The sequence below is a fragment of the Pleurodeles waltl genome, chromosome 5 (genome assembly GCF_031143425.1).
Source record: "Pleurodeles waltl isolate 20211129_DDA chromosome 5, aPleWal1.hap1.20221129, whole genome shotgun sequence".
NCBI lineage: Eukaryota > Metazoa > Chordata > Amphibia > Caudata > Salamandridae > Pleurodeles > Pleurodeles waltl.
The window spans coordinates 1135366-1160928 of record NC_090444.1 but is presented as its reverse complement, the minus strand read 5'-3'; the positions used below and the strand labels follow the sequence as shown (position 1 = coordinate 1160928).

The 25563-nt window shown below is 45.5% G+C and overlaps 1 long non-coding RNA gene across 1 annotated transcript; it reads right to left on the bottom strand.

Moving 5' to 3' along the window:
- Nucleotides 1–9838: 9838 nt before the first annotated feature.
- Nucleotides 9839–19473, bottom strand: LOC138295210 (uncharacterized). Its single transcript, XR_011203536.1, has 3 exons — nucleotides 19351–19473; nucleotides 17766–17900; nucleotides 9839–10452 (listed from the first exon to the last, which is right to left on the bottom strand). It is a non-coding gene; the product is annotated as an uncharacterized lncRNA (long non-coding RNA).
- Nucleotides 19474–25563: the final 6090 nt, after the last annotated feature.

Sequence of the window (25563 nt, the reverse complement as noted above, 5' to 3'; positions counted from 1 at the left end):
GGGTACTCCATGTAAACCGCCTGAAACCCTACTATGACAGGGCTGATCTCACCCTGCTCATGGCAACTGATGAGGGACAGGAAGAAGACAGTGATCCTCTACCTGATCTCTTCTCTTCCACAGAACAAGATGCTCTTGCGGAAGGTGTAGTTTTGGCTGATTGTCTTACTGCTGAGCAGAAAGATAATTGCATAAATCTCCTAGATCAATTCTCTGAACTCTTCTCTACTGTGCCAGGTACCACTTCTTGGTGTGAGCACACTGTAGATACTGGAGACAGCTTGCCTGTCAAAAGTAAGATCTATAGGCAGCCTGACCATGTCAGGGACTGCATAAAGCAAGAGGTCCAGAAAATGTTAGAACTAGGAGTGGTTGAGCACTCTGAAAGTCCATGGGCTTCTCCTGTGGTACTTGTACCAAAACCCCATTCCAAAGATGGAAAGAAGGAAATGCGGTTTTGTGTAGACTACAGAGGTCTCAACTTGGTAACCAAAACTGATGCTCACCCTATACCCAGGGCAGATGAGCTCATAGATACACTGGCATCTGCCAAGTATCTAAGCACTTTTGACTTGACTGCAGGGTATTGGCAGATCAAATTGTCAGAAGATGCTAAACCTAAAACTGCATTTTCAACCATTGGAGGACATTACCAGTTCACTGTAATGCCTTTTGGTTTGAAAAATGCACCTGCCACTTTTCAGAGGTTGGTGAACACAGTCCTGCAAGGGCTGGAAGCTTTCAGTGCAGCATATCTGGACGATATAGCTGTCTTTAGCTCCAGCTGGGATGATCACCTGGTCCACCTATGGAAAGTTTTGGAGGCTCTGCAAAAGGCAGGCCTCACTATCAAGGCTTCAAAGTGCCAGATAGGGCAGGGTAAGGTGGTTTATCTGGGACACCTTGTTGGTGGGGAACAGATTGCACCACTTCAGGGGAAAATCCAAACAATTATTGATTGGGTTCACCCTACTACTCAGACCCAAGTGAGAGCTTTCCTAGTTGAAAGGGTATTACAGGAGGTTCATTAAGAACTATGGCTCCATTGCAGCCCCTCTTAATGACCTCACATCCAAGAAGATGCCTAAAAAGGTATTATGGACAGCAAACTGTCAGAAAGCTTTTGAGGAGCTGAAGCAGGCCATGTGCTCTGCACCTGTCCTGAAAAGCCCTTGCTACTCTAAAAAATTCTATGTCCAAACTGATACATCTGAATTAGGAGTAGGGGCAGTCCTATCACAACTTAATTCTGAGGCCCAGGATCAACCTGTTACTTTTATTAGTAGGAGGTTGACCCCTAGAGAAAAGCGTTGGTCTGCCATAGAGAGGGAGGCCTTTGCTGTGGTCTGGGCTCTGAAGAAGTTGAGGCCATACCTGTTTGGCACTCACTTCATTGTTCAGACAGACCACAAACCTCTACTTTGGCTAAAACAAATGAAAGGTGAAAATCCTAAATTGTTGAGGTGGTCCATATCCCTACAGGGAATGGACTATACAGTGGAACATAGACCTGGGAGTAGCCACTCCATTGCAGATGGACTCTCCAGATATATCCACTTAGACAATGAAGACTCATAAGGTCATGGCTAGTCTTATTGTCCTTCGTTTGGGGGGGGGGTTGTGTAGGAAAGTACCATCTTGCCTGGCATGTTACCCCCATTTTTCACTGTATATATGTTGTTTTAGTTGTATGTGTCACTGGGACCCTGTTCTCCAGGGCCCCAGTGCTCATAAGTGTGCCTGACTGTGTTACCAGTGTAGTGACTAACTGTCTCACTGAGGCTCTGCTAATCAGAACCTCAGTGGTTATGCTCTCTCGTTTCTTTCCAAATTTTCACTAACAGGCTAGTGACCAATTTTACCAATTCACATTGGCTTACTGGAACACCCTTATAATTCCCTAGTATATGGTACTGAGGTACCCAGGGTATTGGGGTTCCAGGAGATCCCTATGGGCTGCAGCATTTCTTTTGCCACCCATAGGGAGCTCTGACAATTCTTACACAGGCCTGCCACTGCAGCCTGAGTGAAATAACGTCCACGTTATTTCACAGCCATTTTACACTGCACTTAAGTAACTTATAAGTCACCTATATGTCTAACCTTTACCTGGTAAAGGTTAGGTGCAAAGTTACTTAGTGTGAGGGCACCCTGGCACTAGCCAAGGTGCCCCCACATTGTTCAGGGCCAATTCCCCGGACTTTGTGAGTGTGGGGACACCATTACACGCGTGCACTACATATAGGTCACTACCTATATGTAGCTTCACAATGGTAACTCCGAATATGGCCATGTAACATGTCTAAGATCATGGAATTGCCCCCTCTATGCCATCCTGGCATTGTTGGCACAATTCCATGATCCCAGTGGGCTGTAGCACATACCCTGGTACTGCCAAACTGCCTTTCCTGGGGTTTCACTGCAGCTGCTGCTGCTGCCAACCCCTCAGACAGGTTTCTGCCCCCCTGGGGTCAAGCCAGGCTTGTCCCAGAATGGCAGAACAAAGGACTTCCTCTGAGAGAGGGTGTTACACCCTCTCCCTTTGGAAAATGGTGTGAAGGCAGGGGAGGAGTAGCCTCCCCCAGCCTCTGGAAATGCTTTCTTGGGCACAGATGTGCCCAATTCTGCATAAGCCAGTCTACACCGGTTCAGGGACCCCTTAGCCCCTGCTCTGGCGTGAAACTGGACAAAGGAAAGGGGAGTGACCACTCCCCTGACCTGCACCTCCCCTGGGAGGTGTCCAGAGCTCCTCCAGTGTGCTCCAGACCTCTGCCATCTTGGAAACAGAGGTGCTTCTGGCACACTGGACTGCTCTGAGTGACCAGTGCCACCAGGTGACGTCAGAGACTCCTTCTGATAGGCTCCTTCAGGTGTTAGTAGCCTATCCTCTCTCCTAAGTAGCCAAACCCTCTTTTCTGGCTATTTAGGGTCTCTGTCTCTGGGGAAACTTTAGATAACGAATGCAAGAGCTCATCAGAGTTCCTCTGCATCTCTCTCTTCACCTTCCGCCAAGGAATCGACTGCTGACCGCGCTGGAAGCCTGCAACACTGCAACAAAGTAGCAAAGACGACTACTGCAACTCTGTAACGCTGATCCTGCCGCCTTCTCGACTGTTTTCCTGGTGGTGCATGCTGTGGGGGTAGTCTGCCTCTTCTCTGCACTAGAAGCTCCAAAGAAATCTCCCGTGGGTCGACGGAATCTTCCCCCTGCAACCGCAGGCACCAAAAAGCTGCATTACCGGTCCCTTGGGTCTCCTCTCAGCACGACGAGCGTGGTCCCTCGAATCCAGCAACTCTGTCCAAGTGACTCCCACAGTCCAGTGACTCTTCAGTCCAAGTTTGGTGGAGGTAAGTCCTTGCCTCACCTCGCTAGACTGCATTGCTGGGAACCGCGACTTTTGCAGCTACTCCGGCCCCTGTGCACTTCCAGCAGAAATCCTTTGTGCACAGCCAAGCCTGGGTCCACGGCACTCTAACCTGCATTGCACGACTTTCTAAGTTGGTCTCCGGCGACGTGGGACTCCTTTGTGTAACTTCGGGTGAGCACCATTTCACGCATCCTCGTAGTGCCTGTTTCTGGCACTTCTCATGGTGCTACCTGCTGCTGAGAGGGCTTCTTGTCTTGCTCGACGTCCCTTCTACCTCCTGGTCCAATTTGCGACCTCCTGGTCCCTCCTGGGCCACAGCAGCGTCCAAAAACGCTAACCGCACGATTTGCAGCTAGCAAGGCTTGTTGGCGTTTTTTTGGCGGGAAAGCACTTCTGGACGACTCTCCACGGCGAGAGTGATCCGTCCACCAAAGGGGAAGTCTCTAGCCCTTTTCGTTCCTGCAGAAACCTCAGCTTCTTCTGTCCAGTAGAAGCTTCTTTGCACCCACAGCTGGCATTTCCTGGGCATCTGCCTATCTCCGACTTGCTTGTGACTTTTGGACTTGGTCCCCTTGTTCCACAGGTACCCTAGATTGGAAATCCACAGTTGTTGCATTGTTGGTTTGTGTCTTTCCTGCATTATTCCTCTATCACAACTTCTTTGTCTTCTGGGGAACTTTAGTGCACTTTGCACTCACTTTTCAAATAGTCCCAGCGACCCTCTACAAGGTCACATAGGTTTGGGGTCCATTCGTGGTTCGCATTCCACTTTTGGAGTATATGGTTTGTGTTGCCCCTATCCCTATGTGTCCCCATTGCATCCTATTGTAACTATACATCGTTTGCACTGTTTTCTAAGACTATACTGCATATTTTTGGTATTGTGTACATATATCTTGTGTATATTTCCTATCCTCTCACTGAGGGTACATTCTAGGATACTTTGGCATATTGTCATAAAAATAAAGTACCTTTATTTTTAGTATAACTGTGTATTGTGTTTTCTTATGATATTGTGCAAGTGACACTTGTGGTACTGTAGTAGCTTCACACGTCTCCTAGTTCAGCCTAAGCTGCTCTACTAAGCTACCATTATCTATCAGCCTAAGCTGCTAGACACCCTATACACTAATAAGGGATAACTGGGCCTGGTGCAAGGTGCAAGTACCCCTTGGTACTCACTACAAGCCAGTCCAGCCTCCTACATCCTGGGATTGAGCTGCTCAGTCCCCAGGAAGGCAGAACCCTGTCTGAGATGTGGCAGCAGCTGAGGCTGCAGTGGAAGTCTCAGAAAACTGGTTTGGCAGTACTGGGGGTACATGGTGGAGCCCCCATGATGCATGGTCCGTCAGGAGGAGTTTGGACCAGATGAAGTGTCAGGTTCCCTGGTCAGCAGCCAGTCAATGAAGTGGACTTCACTTGTCTTTAGGTCTTTGTTACAATAGAGTGATGCCTTCACTCTGAAGGGAGGTCTTCAGCAATTTTCAGAAGTGTGGAGGTCCTCTTGTGGTTTGTAGTGTCTGTCCGATGTCCAAACAAACCCTCAGTGTCGATTGTCGAGTCCTGGGTGCAGCAGACAGGGTTTGACATCTTCTTCTTGCGCAGCAGGCCTCCGTTCTCGAGTCTTGGGTCTCCTTTGTTGCTGGTCTTCTTTTGTCCTTGGAATATGATTCTCTGGTCTAGCATTGCCCACCAACTACTGTATCTAGTGGGTGTTTATGGGAGTTCCTAGTAGTGACCAATGGGTCATCTTCCTTTGGGTGGCTATTTCCTGTGGGCAGAGGTAACTTCCCTTCACCTGATTGGCTATTTTTCTTCCATGCAAGATGGAGGAAAATGAAATGGAGGGGTCACCTTGCATGCAACACCTTAGGGGTGGTGAAAGCAGGGGTAATCACTCTTCCTGTTCTTTGTGTGTTTTCCCGCAGTTGCTCCCATTAAAAGTGAGGATTTGCTATGGTGGCAGCCATCTGCTGCTAGCAGCAGGCTTGGGGGTTGTGTTTCAAGAGAGGTAAACCCTTTGAAGCTTGCTAGCTGGGCAGTGCATATTCCTGGGGGAGATTTGATAGCACCTTTTCCCATGAATGGCTTTGTTATGGGACCCATAGAGCAGGATCTCTCACCCCAGGGTTCTAGATTCTTGTCTGGTGGTGGCAGGCTGTTTTTTAGATTTCGCAATGGCACCTCTAAGGTGACCCCCTGGGTACATTTTGTAATAAATCCAATACTGGTACCAGTTTGGATTTGTCATTCCAAGTTGTTTGATACCAAACAACTCAGAGTTCAGAGTAGCCATCTTCTAACTGTGAAACTCATACTGACCAGTGTCCAGCACATGCATTTAAAATGTCTGCTCTGTTCACTTACTGTGTCCTAATTTTGGCAAGGACACATTAGAGGCATAGTGCTCATGCATCTATGCCCACACGTACAGTATAGTGTACCTTTCCTTGGGGTTGCAAGGCCTGCCAGAGGGGTGCCTCACCTATACTGCATGAAATGTGTAGTGGACAGGGCACACGGGCTGTGTGCCATGTTGAGTTTGCATTTTAGGTTTGCCCCAGGACACTCAGCCTGTGATGGCAGTACTGGGTACTTCTGGATGCATGGCCCTAGAGGGTGGCACAATCTGTGCTGCTGCTCTCAGGGGGCCTACCATTAGTACCCCGTGGCCTGGGTACCTAAGTAACATTTACTATGGACTTATAGTGGCAGCTAAAGGTGTTGCCAGTTGTGCCAATACATCACAACAGTTTTGGGAAAGAGATCTGGCCCGGGGAACCTAGGTGGCAGGGGCTCTGAGCATTAATAACTTTGAGACCACATCAAATACCAGGCGAAACTTGGGTGCTAACAAAGACAAAAGAGGCCTTTTCTCATACTACCCCCCAGACGAAAGAGGGTGAGACTACTTTTTCCCTAGTGAGTCTTCCTCATCTAAGTGGAAGAACCTGGAAATGGCATGGGCATCTCAAGTCTGTGTTCCACTTGAAAGTCCATTCACTGTACTGAAATAGCCCACCTAAGCAGTTTCATCTGTTGTAGCCATCTGAGAGGCATGTGATCAGTCTAAACTATGAAGTGGGAGCCAAACAGGTATGGCCTCAGCTTCTTCAGGGCTTAAACCACTGCAAAGGCTTACCTCTTTATGGCACTACATTTTTGTTCCCTAGGGAGTAGTCTTCTACGTATAAAAGCAATAGGCTGCTGGACATGTCCATCCTCATTTTTCTGGGCTAGGACTGCTCCTACCCACAGTTCTGAGGCATCTGTTTGGACAATAAACTGCCTGGAGTAGTCTAGAGCTTGTAGGACTGGAGCAGAGCACATAGTCTTCTTCAGAGTCAAAGGCCTTTTGACAACTCACTGTCCAGTTAACCTTTTTGAGCAGTTGCTTGGAGGTCAGCTCTATGAGGAGGGCAGCAATGGTGCCATAATCCTTCACAAATCTCCTATAACACCCAGTTAAGCCAAGGAATGCCCTGACCTGTGTCTGGGTTGTGGGAGCTTCCAAAGCCAGAATGGTCTGAATCTTGGGTTGGAGGGATTGGACTTAGACTCCACAAACCAGGTGGCCCAAGTACTGCCTTGGAGACTGACCCAGTTACAAGGATTATTGCACTATTTTTTCTTTTTCCTCACCGCTTCGCTCATGGTGGTATGTTGTTTCTTCGTCTTCTTTGGTTTTGGGCATCTTGCTGTTTCTTTGCGATGTCCTATGGGTCTTTTTTATTTATTTATTTTTTTGCATTTTTATATAGCGCCAACTCAATACAAAGGTAGTGCAGCACTTTACATGAGCATTGATTACATTACACAAGAACACATTCATTTTTGGTAGCAAGGGGAGATTGAGCAATTTGCCCAGGATCACAGGATGTTGCACTGGCGCCGAGACTCGACCCATGTTCCCCAGCTCTAAAGTCGGCATCCTCGCCCCCAGGGTTCTTTACTTTGTCTGGTGTGTGTTGGGCAGTCTGGGAATAACTTTTTTTTTTTATAGCGCATGGTAATACATGTTCTGCCATTTCATACCACTGCAAAGCAGGTGTGAGTCTTAACAAAATCGCTATAATTAATTTGTATTGACCTTGCAGAGATGAAGAAGTGAAAAAGTTATGTCAGGATTGTAATCTGTGACGTTGTTGTTCTGTCAAGACCTCTGCAGTGGGTGCATTGACCAATTGACTTGGGTAGAGCTTAACACTAGACGATAGCACGTGCTCTTCATAACCTTCGGAGAGTCACCAACCGAGCACATAGGGCTGAAGATGGTGAAGGTGTTGTCTCCAAATGGTAGAAAAGGGGTCGTGAATCCAGACCCAAGCACTTCACGGCTCCAAGCTTGATAGCAAAACACAGCTATTCTTTGGATGTAAATTGGGCCCCTTCAAATAGAGTTGACTTAGCACGAACTCAATAGAAAGGTATAGTAGCGCTTTACATGGGCACTGGTTACATTACACAAGAACACATTCATTTTTGGTAGAAAGGGGAGATTAAGGCCCTGATTACGGCCCTGGTGGTCTTCTGACCGCCAGGGTTGCAGTGGAGGTCTGACCGCCTCCAAGGCGGTGGTCTGACCACTTTGGCGGCGATCAGACCACCGCATTATGACCGTGGTGTTTCAGCCCCAGTCGGACCGCCAGCACCGCCAGTTTCCCTTCACTGGAGGGACTGGTGGTGCTGGCGGTCCTAATCCGCCAGAGCAGCACTGCAAGCAGCGCTGCCCTAGGGATTACGACCCCCTCTCTCTGGCAGCTTTTATGGCAGTTGCACCGCCATGTAAAAGCTGGCAGAGACGGGATGCAGGGGCTCCATGGGGGCCCCTGCACTGCACTTGGCACAGGCAGGGCAGGGTCTCCCAGGTACAGCCCTGTTGTGCTTTGTACTGTCTGCTATGCAGACAGTGAAAAGCGCAATGGGTGCTGTTGCACCCTACAAACCGCAACATTGCTGCAGGCTCAATTATGAGCCTGTGTCAACGTTGTGGGCTGGTCCCCACTGGTCCAGCAGGCAGCAACACCCTCTCCACCTGCTGACGCAGCAGGGAACTTGTAATGGGGCCCACAGAAAGGCAGCCGTACTGGTGGCTACCTGATCGCAGGAGTTTGGCAGGAGGGCCTTTCCGCCTGCCAAACTCAAAATGACCCTCTAAGTGACTAGCTCAGAATCACAGGATGTTGAACTGGCGACAAGACTCAAACTATGTTCCCGGCAGCTCTGGCCCTTAAGCCACATCCTCTCCCCTAGAGTTCTTTGTCCGGTGCATGTTGGGACAGTCTGGAAATAACTATTTTTTTAGTATAGCGCTTCTTAATACAGGTTCTGCCCTTTCATAGAGCTGCACAGCAGGTGTCATTTTTAACAAAATTGCTATAATTCATTTGCAGTTAAGCTGCCTCTTCTGTTATTGTCTTTGTATCTAGTCAATGTTTTTAAAAGTTAGACTGGTATTGCCAAAGTAGAGGATTAATTCCTTTAAAAGTTTTACGCACAGAAATATATGGCTGCCCCCTTTTCTTGGCTCCTAACTCTCTTTACCCCTCATTCTCCGAGTTAAATGCAACAAAAAAGCCACATTGTGCTGTGGCTTGTTTGGTGCTATAAAAGTTTAGGTAAACACACTAGAAAGGGTTGCATCGCTCAGGTATCAGAGCCAGTCTGTGGGAATGAGGCAAGAACACTCCCAAGATGGCAGCCTCGTTGTGTCCTCTTTCCTGCAGCGACAGGCCTGGGAAGGTTGCTGTGGCTCCTCAGACACACCCACTCCACTCCAAACCAAAACATATAGGTAAAAGTCATTGTCATTTACAATGCCAATAGCTCTAACTGTCACATAAGCCATACCCATAGCTTTGCAAATTGTTTGTGATTTATTTCACCATGTTTTGCAGTCGATTTGTTTTATTTGCTTGAATGCCTAAATTCTTTTTTATTTTTTCCCAACCATACTTATGTCCTTTCTGTTAATCACATTTAAAAATAATTCTTTTACAACATTTTGTATGGTATTGAATATTGAGATATTTTTAAATTTGGTATATTCATGTTTATGGTGTGAACTCACCAAAATAAAGCTAATGAGAATGATTTGCAAACCAGATGCTAGTACTTGCATAGTGTTTGCTGTATCCAAGTTTTCATAGAAGGCATAGTGTACAAGTCTGAAATTAATCAAGCTCTGATGTTAGATGGAACGCAAAGGCTGTAGACTTTTTATGTTGTGAACAGGATGACTTTGGTGATTGTATTGTATTTTTAGCATTTATGAAGCAAAAGAATGTGTTTAGCTGAAGAATGTTATCAAGATTCTATACTTTTAAATTAATGCATATATGTTGTATTTACTTACGTTGATGGTTCAATGAGCCCGAGCAAAAAATAAAGGAAAGGCTGTCGGCTCCCACAGGGGTTGCGATGGACAATAATACAAACTCTGTGCAGTGCAAATAGGAACAACACCCTACTAAGTTCATGCATTCAGAATTTATTGCTTATTTGAAGTTCAATACTATGTTTAATCAATTACAGAACAACAAGCATGGCATTCTCCCCTTCCTCTGAAACAGTAACTCAGTGTACAAGGCGAGATTATACAGAGAAGGAAGCCAGAAGGGAGGGTAACACCAACAGCTGTTTTTAAATCTAGCCCCAACCCCTGCTTGTGACTTTGTGTGGTTCTGCAGATTCTCCTAACAGCCACTATGACGAGCAGATGTCCCCACTGCTGCGCGAGCTAGAAGTCATTGTCAGACATGGGCCGTGTAAAGATGTCTTCAGAAGACCAGGGATAGATCTTATCCTGTCACAAGTATTCTGCAATGTACAAGGAGTTACTGAATGCTTTGTGCTCTCAAGGCTGTCTAATATGAGTAAAGGGGGTATTATCAGCAAGATGCAGAGGTGTAAGTGAAGCACCTCCTTCTCTCATCCGAAGGGTTCTTCTTGCGGTGCACTCTGGAAAGGTTTCGTGATGCTGGTCAGAGAAGAGCCAGGTCTGTCCGGTGCGTCCAAGCGTAAGCGGCTGAGCAGGCATTAGGCCTCGACAGACCTCGTCCGTGGGAGGTGGAGAGTTAGAGAACTGTAAAGATATAGACAATCAAGCTAACAATCCTCCATTGTAACAATTAAGCACTTTTCACTCTTACAATATATATGTACTGGAGGTTATAAAAACACATTGCTACACTGAGAAAACTGTAGAGCAGGATGGATCAAGCAATATTATACACTGAATCAAGCAACATTATACACTGAATGCAACCTTGGTGTCAATCATTCACATGTAGAGCAACAAGTGAGATGCCTCTAGAAGGCACAAAGCTGCCTCAAAAGTATGTCCCAGATCCAAGTCAGTGTTGGTCTTCAGTAAAGAAGAGTGTTCACTGGACCACAGTGCCCACCTGTGCATCCTTTTGAGCCCAAGTAAAATATGAAGAGTCCCTGGAGAGGGAAGGATCAGGGAGACCAAACCTACTGACATTCTTTCAGTCACCACCTACTGGAAATATGTTTACACACTCTGCACTCTCTTGAAATGCACTTATTCTTGGTAAAAACCACAGCAGAGATGTACATTACCACCCCTCTCACTCATCACCCTCACTCACAAGAACCACGATGAGAAAGAGTAGGTAGGGCTTGTGTGATGGAGATTACTGCTATTTATTTATGAACTACAGCTTTTTATGTAGACCGCTCTAATTAAAATAGGTGTCAGTGCGCTTTACATAAGGAGCAGAGACTGTGAATCCAGCTGAGGCTCCTCTAAGGCAGAGGAGCGTCGCCCCACTGCTCTGAGCAGTGCAAAAAAGGAAAAATACCATTATAATAACACAATAGTATTATTTTATTTTTCAGTGCAAAGTCAGGTTAGGGCGGGACAGGGCTGGGCTGTGTCACAGGAAGGAGTTGTATGTGCACCATAAGCGCGCATGACGATTTGCCTGAGAATGTGCACAGGCTCCCACTCCCTGTCTGAGCGCCAAACCAGGCCGCTCAGACCGATCACGATGCTGCTGTCGTGCTGGTGACAGCAGCGTTGTGATTGGCTTAGGTGAGTCTGGGAGCCTCTGCGCGTCTGTGCTGCCGGGAGTCAGGAAGAGAAGAGGATGGAGGAGAGACGGCAGCCGTACACAGGTAAGTGTTCTTTCTTTTCACCCCCCCGCCTTGCCACCCCCATTCTGCCACTGTACGCATCTGGATCTCTGTTGTAGTGGAAAAAGGATCTCTTTACAATAATGTGGGGGGGAAATATGTTAGGACTTATTTTGAATTCAGCATCAAGAGAAGAGCAGAAACACCCGGGATGAATGGGTGTTACGCTGGAGGGGCGGCAATGGGCGCAAAATCAACTGGAGGGCAAAGAAAGGAGAACAGGAAAGAGTCAAGTGATCTTGGATTGTAGGGCAAGATAGAGTTTGAACAGGTAGGTGCTTAGTTGTTGATGGATTTTGAAAACTTCAGAGACCTCAGAAGTCTTGGAAGAGAAGCAGAAAACTGGAGCTGCACCAAAAACGTGGGTGGCAGTTATTTAAATCAAATGTACTTCCTTTTCTTATACTTTGCCATAAGGAGAATCCTCAGTTAGCGTGGATAGGAAAAAGTGAAATTGTTTATTGAAATTGTTTATTGACCTTTATGTTAAATTAGTAAAAATATGTTTATGTTCAATTATAAGTATATATAATTTTTTTAATATAGAGCAGAAAAAGGCACCACACTATCAATTTTTAATTAGGTCTTAAATTAAGTATTTAAATATATAATTAAATAAAAATATTTTCCTCAAGTTTACTTTAAAACTATCCCAATTAAGCTAAAAAAAATAATTTATTAGAAAACAAAATTTAATAAAAGTGATGTATAGAATTATTTCTGTCATTTATCTTTTAGTAAAAGAAATGTTACATTAATTTATAAATGTAAAAAAGGTTGTTAAAATATTTTATGATTAAATAATTACTGTTTTATTTTTAGGTTGTTTAACACTAAAATATCTCTATTCATATTTTGAACTGTTTTAAATTATTTATTTTAATTTAAATTATTTCCTATTGGATGTTATTTTAGTACCCAACCTCTATTAGTTTCTATGGGAGGATGCTGCAGTACCAGTGGTTGGGCATGTGTGGTTCTGGACTTACTACCGGGTCTTTTTGGCAGTAGGAACACACACGTGTACACTTCACTTCACTCATTGTTTCCAAGACAGATGAAGTGTGAGACTACACTTTTGAATCATATATATTTGGCTTTCTGAATAACTAAAAGTAGTATTTATATTTGGATTTTCTGAATAACTAGAAGGAGTAAATCTACTCAAAAGGGTAAGAATAAATTACACATGTAAAGTACTCGTGTAAGTTACCTTTGTGAATAGTGCCCACTGTGAGATCATAAGCATTGCATTTGGTGTGTGAGTTATGGTTTGCATGCCTGTTGTGCATTATGTATTGCATTTGTGCACAGAGGGTTTCACTGTTCTACGGCCAACCACTGCGGGCTGCAATGCTCACTGAACACAGCCTTTGGCTGTGCACATGGGGGGTGGCTGCAGAGTATGACCTCTGGATTGGCCTTGTTTTATGACATTTTAAGTAGGGTTTGTGAATCCAGGTGTATGGTTTGCAAACCCATGGAAGGCTTCACAGCTAGGGACTACCACTCCAGGGAAATTTACATGGGCTTGTGCTGGACCTTCCATTAGGTACTAGGTCATTGTTTCAGGTCTACAAACCCTGCAGAAGGTACTCAACAGATGTTCATACTGCTGCCCTACAGTGTATTTATGTGTTTATTTATATCATGAAAAGAACTCAGTTAAAAATCAGTTCTGGTTTATTGAACACAAAACTGGAAGAGCCCTGCATTTGCTAGTTACGGTGTGCAATACAATATGTACCCCAATTCATATTAGTGAATGAAACTTTAATCACCCCCACGTACCCTTGCCTCTGTTAGACAGATCAGCAGCTCAGAATTTCAATTAACCAACAGGAAGCTCATCCTCCTAAACATTTACCAAATTTGAGTGGGTTCTTCAAACACTAACAAATGTAATAGCAAATTATTATTTTGCCATCCCTCCCCGCTGAAAGTCTTTCCTCTTACTCCCATCACAGGCGGGCAAGAAAGTGAGAGAATCAGAAGTAGGCTAGACACACCAAGTCACTGCCACATTTAAAGTCAATCCATGAGACAGGGCCAAAGTTACTAGTAAATGAAAACATTGCTGACTCCCTTCCTTTTACTCTACTGTCATTGGATCTGCACAAAACCCGACACACCGGTCCTGGTGCTTCTCACTGACTGCTTGCCACCTTTGATGCAGATTCATCAAACAGCTCCAAAGTAAACAGCAAATCAAAACTTTAGTGACAGCATTTAACTCTTCCCCTCCCTTTGAGGAGGTGACATTTCAAAGTAGTGGGCGTAATCCTTGGTTCAGATTCTAGTGAGTGACCCTGACTGCTTCTCAGAGGGTGTGGGGTGTTTGCTCACACTCAATGGCATTCAGTCGTACTCTATCACTCATTCCCCCTCAGCTTCATTTACTTACTCTCATTCGCACTTTCACTTACCTTTACCTACTCTGACTCAGCCTGTCCCAGTGACTCGCCTAGTCTCACTCTGTCTCACCTAATCTCACTCAGTCTTGTTCATTTTCACTCATTCTGATTCATTCATGCTCACTCAGTCGCACTAAGTCCAACTCATTTTCACTCTTTATAGCTCACTCAATCTCACCCTAACTCACTCAGAGTCACTCAGACTCACTGAGTCTAACTCATTCTGACTCATTCTGGCTCAATCTCACTCAGTCTCATTTAATGTCACTCAGTCTCAATCATTCTCACGTATTAAATCTCACTCAGTGCTACTCAGGGTCACTCATTCTGATTCACTCATTCACAGATTCACTGATTCCCACTTTAACTCAATTGGGCTAACCCAGTCTCACTGTGAGTTACTCATTCTTGCTTAGCCTCACTCAGTTTGACACAGATTTGCACATTGTGATTCAGTCAATCTCACTCTTACTCGCTCAGACTCAATCAGTCTCACTCAGCCTCACTCTGACACATTCAGGCTCACTTAGTTACTCATTATAACTCATTGTTAGTCTCACTCACTGACTAATCCACTCTTACTCAGTCTCATTCTCAGTCTCACTCATTCTCACTCGCTTTGACTTAGCCAGCCTCACTCATTCCCACTCTGACTTATTCTGTCTTACTCATTCTCTGACTCACTAACAATCATTCAGATTGTAACTCACCCAGTCTCACTCTGACTGCCAGTTTCACACACAGTAACACTCACTGTCATTCTCCCTCACTCTCATCCATCATCACTTTTACTCACTCTTCCTGTCTCTCATTCCCACTCACTCTCGGCCTACTTACGAGGCTGGCGGTCCTAGGACCGGCAGCCTAGCGGTGGTGGTTGGACCACTGTTGCAGTCATGGTCTGAAAACCACATTACAAGTTATGCGGGCAGACCTGCCTAAAGACCGCCATCCCCAACAGGATCACAGATCCCGACGGGGTGATGGCGGTCTTGGTTGTAGTCAGCCAGGGCAGTGCTGAACTCAGCGCCACCTGGCTGATTACAACCTTCTTCTCTGCCATCCTTTTCATGGTGGGGACTTTGCCATGAAAAGGATGGCAGAGAACAAGGGCTGGGGGCCACAGGGAGGCCCATGCCCATGGCATGGGTAGTGCAGGGGCCCCGTTGCCCAGCATTGTCAGAATGTGCACTGTCTGCTTTGCAGACATGGAGCATTCCGAGGGTGCTGGTCGGCCCCCTCTGTGCTACGAGACAGCACTGGGCTCCTTTAAGGTTCCTGCTGGTCTGACCGGCAGGAATGCTCGATTTCAAGGTTTCCGCCAATCAGACTGGCAAAAACCTCATAATAGGGCGGGGGCACCCTGGTGGTGGCGTCCTCCCTGCAAGCTTGTTGGTCCCGTGGTGGGACCTCCAAACTCCTAATGAGGCCATCTGACTCACTTCTTCACTGACACGCTCTCAGTCACACAGTCACACAGACATGTTTGCACATACATACACTCTCTCACAGAAGCACACGCTTGCATAAACACAAGGCTTTTAAAAGTGTTCTTTGTACTTTCCCTGTTGCCTGTGTAGGTTTGGAGTCCTTCTGCTTCTTTCTGCTATCAGGGCAGGAGCATGAAACTGAAACCATGATCCTGCACAGTCACAGATCTGAGATTTCAGTCTCTGTACTTTCACTCTACTGTTTTCCAACCACTGGGAATGGGTGATATGACTGGCTGATTGGCATAGAGCCATGGGCACCGCAGGGCTTCAGCGTCCATGCCTACCTTTAGATGCGGCTTTTTAGCAGGGCATGGGAGGTTAGGCGCTGAGGGCAGGCCGGTGGGTTAGTTTCACCAGCTCCTGGATTATCTCTCTGATGCCTGGTGCTGGTATCTGACTGTGCCTGCAGCAACCATCACACACTCTCACTGGCTGCCTCAGACTCTTGATTGATGGAATGTTTTCACCAAGAGTAAATAATATGCTATTATTCAATTCTGGTGTAATACAAACAGGCCAGAACACAACGAGGGTGTGACCCTGGAGCAGTAAAGTGGGAGCCACCACCCTGACACATGACACACCAGTAGAAAAGCATTCCTGCAGGCACCTGACAGATTGTGTGCAGATGTGTCACACAGTGCCAGGTGTACTAGAGAATCAGCACTTGTTAGCCCCCCCATTATTTTACCTGCAATGTTGAAAATACAAAGAGTAAGCGCCACAAACTAAGTGTGTATGAAATGTCATGCATGACAACTGGTGCCAGAGCTAAAAGCAAGTCAACAAATGATTCTTCAACTGACAAGACATAAAGAAGATATACAAAGTGTGACCCCTTTGAAGCCTATGCTGCACCTCTTTAAGACACAACAGCTCCAAAGGAACTGAGCAGATTTGGATCAAATCAACAAAAGCACACTTTCTGAGTAAAGTTCGCCGTCCCTGCCAAGACTGGTGTAACTCTGCTTGGTGGCTTTGGCTCTAGGTGTGGGCAAAGGTTCCCGTAGGAGCTAAAATGGAAAACACATTTTTTGCCCCTTTTTGACTGTTTTCACTCTGTATGGAATTGCATGACAGGATCTTATTTGACTGCGCTAAGAGTGGCAGATTTGGTGCAGATCCGTTGATGTAACACAAATTTATAGGTGAATCAATCAATGGCAAACGTGACTGAACCATAATTAAATATTATTGATTACCACAAAACACCAGAAAGGTGTAACAGAAGATTTTCACTGTTCTACACCTGGATCTGGTGTGTGGGTTTGTGTGATGGGTGTGCTGTGTCTCTGTGTGTAATCTGCTGCACTGTCTGTGGATGTGTAGTGCTGCATGTGGTCTGTGTGTGGAAGAAGCTTGCTCTGCTGCTACCAGTGGCATTCTTGTTGTGGTGTGTGAACATCCCTGTTGCTACTTGTTCTGTCCCATTATGTGTGTATTACGCTCGAGCTGCTGCTGCCAACTCTGGCCCATTTCTGTGTGTGAAAGAAGCTCGCACTGCAGCTGCCAAGTCCGAGCTTTTCTGTGTGTAAAGGAAGCTCGCACTGCTGCTGCCAAGACTGACCTTTTCTGTGTGTAAAGGAAGCTCGCACTGCTGCTGCCAAGACTGACCTTTTCTGTGTGTAAAGGAAGCTCGCACTGCTGTTCCAAGCCTGAGCGTTTCTGTGTATAAAGGAAGCTCTCACTGCTGCTGCCAAGCCTGAGCATTTCTGTGTGTAAAGGAAGCTCGCACGGCTGCTGCCAAGTCTGAGTTTTTCTGTGTGTAAAGGAACCTCGCACTGCTGATGGCAAGCCTGAGCTTTTCTGTGTGTAAAGGAAGCTCGCACTGCTGCTGCCAAGTCTGGGCTTTTCTGTGTGTAAAGGAAGCTCGCACTGCTTATGCACTAACAACATCCCTTTTTTTGCATCTCAATAAAGTTTGAGGGAACCTTTTTTACTGAAAAGGACCCAACCCCATGGCTACTGCATGTCATGTATAGATATTTATCATACACAGAGATATTTCAGCAGAACCATAGCACCAGGGGTTAAATCTATAAATCAGACTCGCATGCGCCTCCTAGGAGCTCATTCGTTTTCCCTAAGAAGTGCGAAGTTGTAATCAGTTTATTCTCAAAGAGGGTCAGGCTGTACCCTGATAACAACATGGACTGTGACCTTTGCCCTGCAGCCCTATAGGTGTGAATGTATGTTCAGTATCAGACTTAATGTAAGAAACTCTCCTGTGTTGTTGGTGCTCTGAGACCCAAAGCAGCCTGAAGGAAGGGGGCCCCCCTCCATGTGAAATGATGGGCGTTGCCAAGGAGACCTGTGCATTGACGTCATACCTGGATCAACGCAATCAAAGAAGCACAGGATCCTGCAGCATTTCTTGGCACCCTCGCAGCCTTCATCTCCTGTGCACTTGTTTTCGATGCGCAATGGATCGCACACTCCTGCGAAAGGACAGCTCCCGGGTTTGTCTGTAATAACAAAATGTAAGAATGAGTCAGCCTGCTGGCCTCATTATTCAGATCCAACCCCATGAAATGTTTCCGTGGTTATTACAATGGAGAGGACACTTGAGCACAGACCTTTGTGCTGAGCCGGACATCACCCAGTTCACCAAAACCATCCCAGTGCACACTTAGCCGCGAGGAAGCGTCAAGGCGCACACAGCCCCCTCCCAAGGAAGCTTGCACTCCCTCACTAATGTACTAACGCTCTACTATTGATAAAACAGTTGTTTTCACCTAGTTCACGTAGCACATCTAGAATGTTGCTGGTGTTGTGGGGTGCTCTATACTGGAACCGCTCTCCACCTAAACTTGGGAACTACCCAGAGTTCATGCATCACTCTAAGCCTGAAAGAACATTGTTTTGATAGATTGAGATATTATATATATATATTTAGCCTAGTGGTAGCAAGTTATAGTTAGGATTCCCAGAAATAGGAATTCCTCTGATTTTTTATTAGAAATAACTTAGCCTCAGCGTCTCTTTGGACACCAGTCTTTACAGTTCTCTCCCAATCTTAGTGCTCATTGTTACTGCTTCCATCTCTCCTTAAAGCTCTCTCCCACTGTTAGAGCTCAGCGTCCCTTCTACCCCCCACCCCAGTCATTAGAGCTCCTACTGTTAAATCTCATAGATTCTTCTTCCATCAGTCTTTGAAACTCTCTCCCACTGTCAGAGCTCATTGTTTCTTCCCCCATCAGCCATTAGAGTTCATTCCTTCTACTACAGCTTATAAGGGGCGAAGACCCCTTATATTTGAAGCTCTGTCTCCACCTCTTTAGTTCCCTAACCTGTACCACTCACCTGCTTATATTGAACTCTTTGCTGACTGACAGCTAGTCTAGAGGCTTTGTTTACAAGGCGTGGACCCATCACCGTCTGTCGGGTGCAGCAAAGTGGAGGCTGAATCCATCCACCTTCAGATACCCTCCACCACTGTCTCCCAAACCTCTAGGCACTGCTTCTAGATGTCTTAGAGTTAAGATTCTCCACCCATGGCATCATCATGCTGCCCTCTTACAGAACACACACAGTCCCACTCCATGGGCAGAGGTGCCAGGACAAGTGAGCACTGAGTGCACAGAGACACAGCAATTAGTGGTTTGGAATGGGTGAAAACATGACATCTCTGCAAGGGGAAAAGACAGGCAAAGACCAGCATGAAAGCTGAGTAAGGAGTACATATTAGACAGAAAGAGGTGTCTCTGCTTTAGAGCGATTGAAGGGGCAGCCCAGGAACTCTGCATTCAGCTGGAAGGGGTGTTTGGTGGGTGGTGCTGAGAGGAGAGTGAAGAGGGGTTGACAGTGCATGCAGAGGTCTGAGGACAAGGAGACGAGGCAGCAGCGATGGGGCTGTGGCGTGTGACGAGAAGGGCAGATTGTAGAGAAGACACACTCACTCATGAGTAAACTCACCAGCTGCACATATCTGGAACACAGGGCCCAGCAGAAGTGCCAGGACAAGGAGGTAACAGCCGGCTGTCTTCATCTTGGCAGTCAAAGATGATTCTGAACTCCAGGTGATGGAGGGGACCAGATTTATAGGTCTTTACCTGTTTGTTTTGCAACACTGATGAATGCTGGGAAGTTGGATGAATCTGTCATCTGAATCAGCCCTTGTTGCCTCTTCCAATTACTACGTGTCCACTGAGCCGCCGACCCCGTCCTTGTCTGCTGAAGACGGATGTACTTGTGTTTGATATCCTGAAAGGTGTGCCAATCTTTCCAACACATAACAGGGCACAGCATTATGTGTCCATGATTGGTGCATGGATGCAGTTACCTTGAAATATATTGTAATTGCAATTGTATTTATATAGAGCTTACTACCCCTGACGAGGCGTCAAAGCACTTTTCGGCGAGTAGCACACTAACTGCTCCCGAACCGAAAAAGATTAGTGGTGGATTAGTATAGGGAAATGTGAGTTAATTTGAGTAGTGGACATGTGAGTCTGTTAGTCGGATTGAATAGAATCTGCACCTCCACAGCACAACTGTGGTTTGAAGATCAGGATGGGTAACAGTTCCTGCTGGGTAAACCCCTATTGATAATGTTTGTGCAAGTTTAGTAACGTTTAGGAAATACCAAATTAAGGGCTTCATGTTCTCCAAGTAATGGAGTAGCCAGAGCAATAAAATACCTCCCACTTTGTATGGCACTAAAGGATGGAGCCAGTTGACCTATCATGACCTTTCTTTTGGAAGTCAGTGAGAACTGTTCCTCTGATGAAAAATTGCATGAAATGGTGCAAAATTATGCATTTTAAAGCAGGAAAGGAATCAGGAAAGACATTTGTCTAAACTGCATTTACTAGTATTTATGGTTTTCTTTCATCCTTTCCTTCTTTTCATCTTCTTTTGACCTTCTTGTCTTCATTTATCCTGTCCTTTCTATCCACCTTTCTTCTATACTTTGTGTTCTTTCTTCTTTACAGTTTCCGTTCATTCCTTTTTCCATCTTACTGTCTGTGTCCTTTCATGTTGTGTCTCATTCTTTCTGTCTGTTCTTCTTTTTATTCCTATTTTATCTTCTTTACATATTTCCTTATTCTCATTCTATCGCGCTTTTCTGTTCCTTTCTTTTTTTATCATCCTCTTGTCCTTCCTTCTCCCCTTCATACCATCCTGTTGTCTTAATTTTCCTTCCATTTTTTAATTATTTCTCTTCTACCTTTGCATCTTGTTTTTACTTATTTGCATTATATTCTCCTTCCTTCATGTACTTTCTCATTCAATTTGCCTTATACTTCTTTTTGCTTTACCATTTTCTCTCACCCTGTTTCATGTTAATTATTCTTGTAGTGTGTATTAGCTTCTGCTGTTGTCTTGTGAAGACTTGCGAGTCATAGATCAGAGTTAGAGAGGGCGATAACATCCTTTAGCCTGTCCCTGTGACCTTTCATTAAACTAATAGAGCTGGTGCTTCCCTGCGCCCTTGTCTCCAGGCCACATCAGATGGACATCACATCAGCAGATGCCAGTGGGAGGCATGAAATGTGCTTTTGATGCAATGTGTCCTTTGTACCTGAACTCTGATGAGGAATGGAAGAACATTAAAAGTGCGCATTGCAGATAACAGCCCAATAAACGTGGCATCAGTTGGTGGTGGAAGGACATCCAGTGGTGGAAAGTAGAAGGATCGCTCTGGGTCCCAGTTCTGGCAGCTATTTCTTTCGCAGTCATATGCACTATTTGTCCTGGTGCCATTTTGCGACACCAGGACACAATTCAGCAATGCCCATAAGCTTTCTGCATTGCGTTCGGAGTAGCAGCGCGCAGGGGCGATGGACTTTCTTGTTTTAACTTCCAGTTAGGACGCATCAATGGCCTCATTTAAAGGGCCACCAGCCCTGCTTTTTTCAAGTATTGCCCTGTCAGTGAGCCATCGGGAGCCTAACACCGAGATGCCAATATTATAGTAGAAAAAGGCACATAGTTCATCACTTCACAAGTACTTTATAGAAACTATGACTTGGAGGCAGGCGCTCGTCTTCGTTCATCCCCAGGCCCCCATGGAAGAGATGTGCACCTTAAGAATGCTAAATGTATCTAGGTGTATAACTAATGAACTAATCACAAACAAATGATTTAAATGGTACCTAATGATTATTTGTAATGTAGTTCTTTTATAGAGCTGTTCATCCCAGTGAAGGTTGCAGAGCACTTTACTTCACACACAAACAGAATACATCATACGTGTGTGATTCTACCGTGACAAGGGTTTTGTGTTGTAGAGGTGACATGTTAAGAGTGAACGATCTGAAGGAACACAAAGTCAGGATATAAAATGTAACCCAGTGACTGGGGTTGTCTATACTAACAATACTTTGTTAAATCATGGAGGAGCACTTCTTTGCAATGTTAAACTTACAACAGATTGAAACAAAAAGCTGTAAGGACCGAACTACAGTTTGTATCTGCTTGATCCCAGTACACAGATCCCTGTGCAATATTAGAAGGACTGCAACTTATGAACTGGAAGAGGTAAAATGATCTCTGTGTCAAAAGCAGTAGCCCACTCACCTATCAACATAATACACAGATCTGTGATCTGCACGTCACAGAATGTACTATTTGGTAAGCACATTAACCCACTATGCTATCTTGAGTCAAAACAGTGATTGGATTACACACAGAACTCTTCCAAAACTGCAAGAACCACCAGAGTTAACTTTCAGATATTATAATTCCCTCGAAATTGCTGGGCACACAAAGTTGTCTGCAGCAGGTGTGTTCACCCTGTAAGATATTTTACAAAATAGCTTCTCTGTGACAGATTAGTTGATCTAGACTAGATTTACAGTTACATTTGCCCTTGCTGCCAATTTCTTTCCAGCAGATTTTTTTTATATTCATAAACTGAGAGCCAGGCTCTGCTTTTTCAAGCTCCACCTCTTGAGACTCCACTTCCTTTCGTCTGTGACCCCTTGACCCCCAGTTTATGGGGTACTGGAGTAAATTATTTCCAATGCCAGCACTGACTACAGCTACCCAACCTAATCTTTCAAACGTGCCAATAATACTGTCTCATGAACCAAGACTCAGAGGAGGGGCTGGAGGATGTGGGAATGTGGCAGCTCCGCAGTGCCTGCCCCTTCCAGGGATGGAGGGGCTGGGGGGCCCATAGTCTCAAGACAGTCTCTCTTTCTCTCTCTCTCTCTCTCTCTTTCTCTCTCTCTCTCTCTCTCTCTCTCTCTCTCTCTCTCTCTCTCTCTGTCTTTCACCCTCTTTCTTAGTCTCTCTCTTTCTCTCCTGTTACTTTCTGTCTCCAGCTTTTTCTACCTCCCCCTTCTCTGCTTCTCGCCACCTATCCCCCGCTCACCACTTCCTACCTCTCTATTCACCTTTCTTTCTGTACCTCCCTCATTCCTTCTTCTATCATTCCCTCTCTCTCCAACTTACTCTGTTTACCTCCCTGTAACTCACTTGTACGTCCTACTGTCTTCTGTGTCTCCCTCTACCCCCCCTTCTCTTTCAGCCTTACCTCAGGGACACTTTAAATGTTGGGGGGCCCTGCTCAGAACAGCTTTGAATGATTGATACAATTTCAGCTTCTCCATGCCCTCTTTGGGCAGGTGACCATACTCCAGAGGCACACTAGCCCAAATTCTGAATGTGTGTCTTTCTAATATTCAAGGATAGTGATGTCTCTTTTCAATGTTGTAATAAAACTGCAGCTCAATATTATTATTGGAAATCATCTCTGCCGCCAACTTCCACTTTTCATAAGAGAGGTCCTATTTTGATCTAAAAGGAACTTTTTTATGGATGTTGTGTCTTATTGAAAAATAAGCATTTCTCTGCAAAATGTCTGTAATAAACTCCCACACATCACTCATAATAAAAATGAATTGAAGGGAATTGTTACTTAAAGCAATCTATGTTTAAGAATCGATCAAGGTCACAGGGGCAAGACTCAGAGCTGGCTGTGTAGGATGGGGCCCTGAGCCAGACACACTGAGCCCATAACTTCACGCGTCTCTAATTCGCCTTTCTCTTCTTCTCTCTCCACCTCTGCAGTGTAGAATCTCATCTCTCTCTGCCCCTGGATCCAGTAAATCCCCACCCTTCTCTCTGCCCAGCTCCCTCTCCTGGTTACCCCAACTCACCAGTCCCAAGGGCTTGAATTAGATGAAAATAGGTAACACATTTAATGGTGTTCTGAATAGGGGGCCCCCTAGTATGTCCTACCCAGGGCTTCATAGAACCTACTGATGACACTGGAAAACAGTATACAGGACAGAGGTCAAGCTCTTCACAAGGTCCTCCTTCCTGTCACTAATATAGCGCCTAGACACATGCAGCAGCCTTGAATTACTGAGGAAACAGGACAGATTCTGAACAGCAATAAAACAGCCACAAAAGGTCCCCCACACCTGGGCTCTGGGATGGGCAAGCAATGAAAGACAGCTGGAACTTTTAAAAGGTTGTACTGCACAAATATTTCACCTATAAAATAAGAACCTTTACAGGTATTTTTGATAAAAGAATAATAAAATACCCCAACACCTGAGCCCTATGTGCAGCATCATAGTTTTCCCAACTGCCCCGTGCATAAAGCGCTGTGCCCAGACCGGGTCTCACATTGCCCCTGACTCTAAAGCGCTATAGTGCACCCCATAGGGCAGCTAGTACTCACTTTGCCCCAGTACATAAAGGCTCATAGACCGACAGGTTTCCACAGTATCCGGGTAGAAAGCGCCATAATCCGACTACAGCGTTTACAGTGACCTGTGGTAAACCCAATAGACAGGTAAGTGCACCCTGTATGTAAAGTACCACAGCAGGTCGGTGGTTTGTATTTCACCAGTACTTAAAGCATCATTGCCAGGTCAGGTCTAACCATCTCTACCAAGTTCCAGTGTCTTCTCACAACCTCTTTGATGGAATTGCTTGAGGGACTAAAAGTATCCACCATTATCATCCGTTCCTTTCTTTAGGCGCCAAGACTGATTCTCTCAGCGGTACAATGCTCACTTTCATGCCCTTCATACTATTTCCTTAGGGTATCTGTTAGACATGACAGCCTTAGGGTGGGTACCCCTGACATTTTGCCTGCCTCCCTCCACTCTTTGGACACTGTTTATGATGCTTTTGGGACTCTGCGCACTCTAACAAGTGCTAACCAGTGCTAAAGTGCATATGCTCTCTCCCTTTAAACATGATGACATTGGATCATACCCAATTGGATTATTTAATTTACGTATAAGTCCCTAGTAAAGTGAACTTAATGTGCCCAGGGCCTGTAGAATAAATGCTACTAGTGGGCCTGCAGCACTGATTGTGCCACCCACTTCAGTAGCCCCTTAACCATGTCCTAGGACTGCCTTTGCAAGGCCAGTGTGTGCAGTTTCACTGCCAATTCGACTTGGCATTTAAAAGTACATGACAAGCCTAATACTCCCCTTTTTCTACATAAGTCACCCCTAACATAGGCCCTAGGTAACCCATAGGGCAGGGTGCTGTGTAGACAAAAGGCAGGATATGTACCTGTGTAGTTTACATGTCCTGGTAGCGTAAAACTCCTAAATTCGTTTTTGCATTGCTGTGAGTCCTGCTCCTTTCATAGGCTAACATTAGGGCTACCCTCACATACTGTTTGAGTGGTAGCTGCTGATCTGAAAGGAGTAGCAAGGTCATATTTAGTATGGCCAGGATGGTAATACAAAATCCTGCTGACTGCTGAATTTGGATTTAATATTACTATTTTAGAAATGCCACAGACAAACCCCAAAAACAGGATGCTCAGTCACACTTGCATGCATCTGCATATTGAATGGGTCTTCCTGTGCTGGGAGGGTAGAGGGTCTGACACTTAAATGTCACAGGACAGTGCCTGCCCTCACACAAAGGACTGCCGCACACCCTATTGGGACCCTGGCAGACAGGATTGAACTAAAAGAACTCCTTGTGCGGCAAAAAATGATGCACAGCCTGCAAGAAACGATGCACAACCTACACCGTGGTGAGAAAATCACCGCAAGCCGAACCGGAACGACGTAGCCTGACTTCTCAAGGAGATTTTATATTTTTCTAAACACAGTATGGTGTATTTTTGTGGTGTTCTACTGTGTTATATGATTTATTGCACAAATACTTTACACATTGCCTTCTACGTTAAGCCTGACT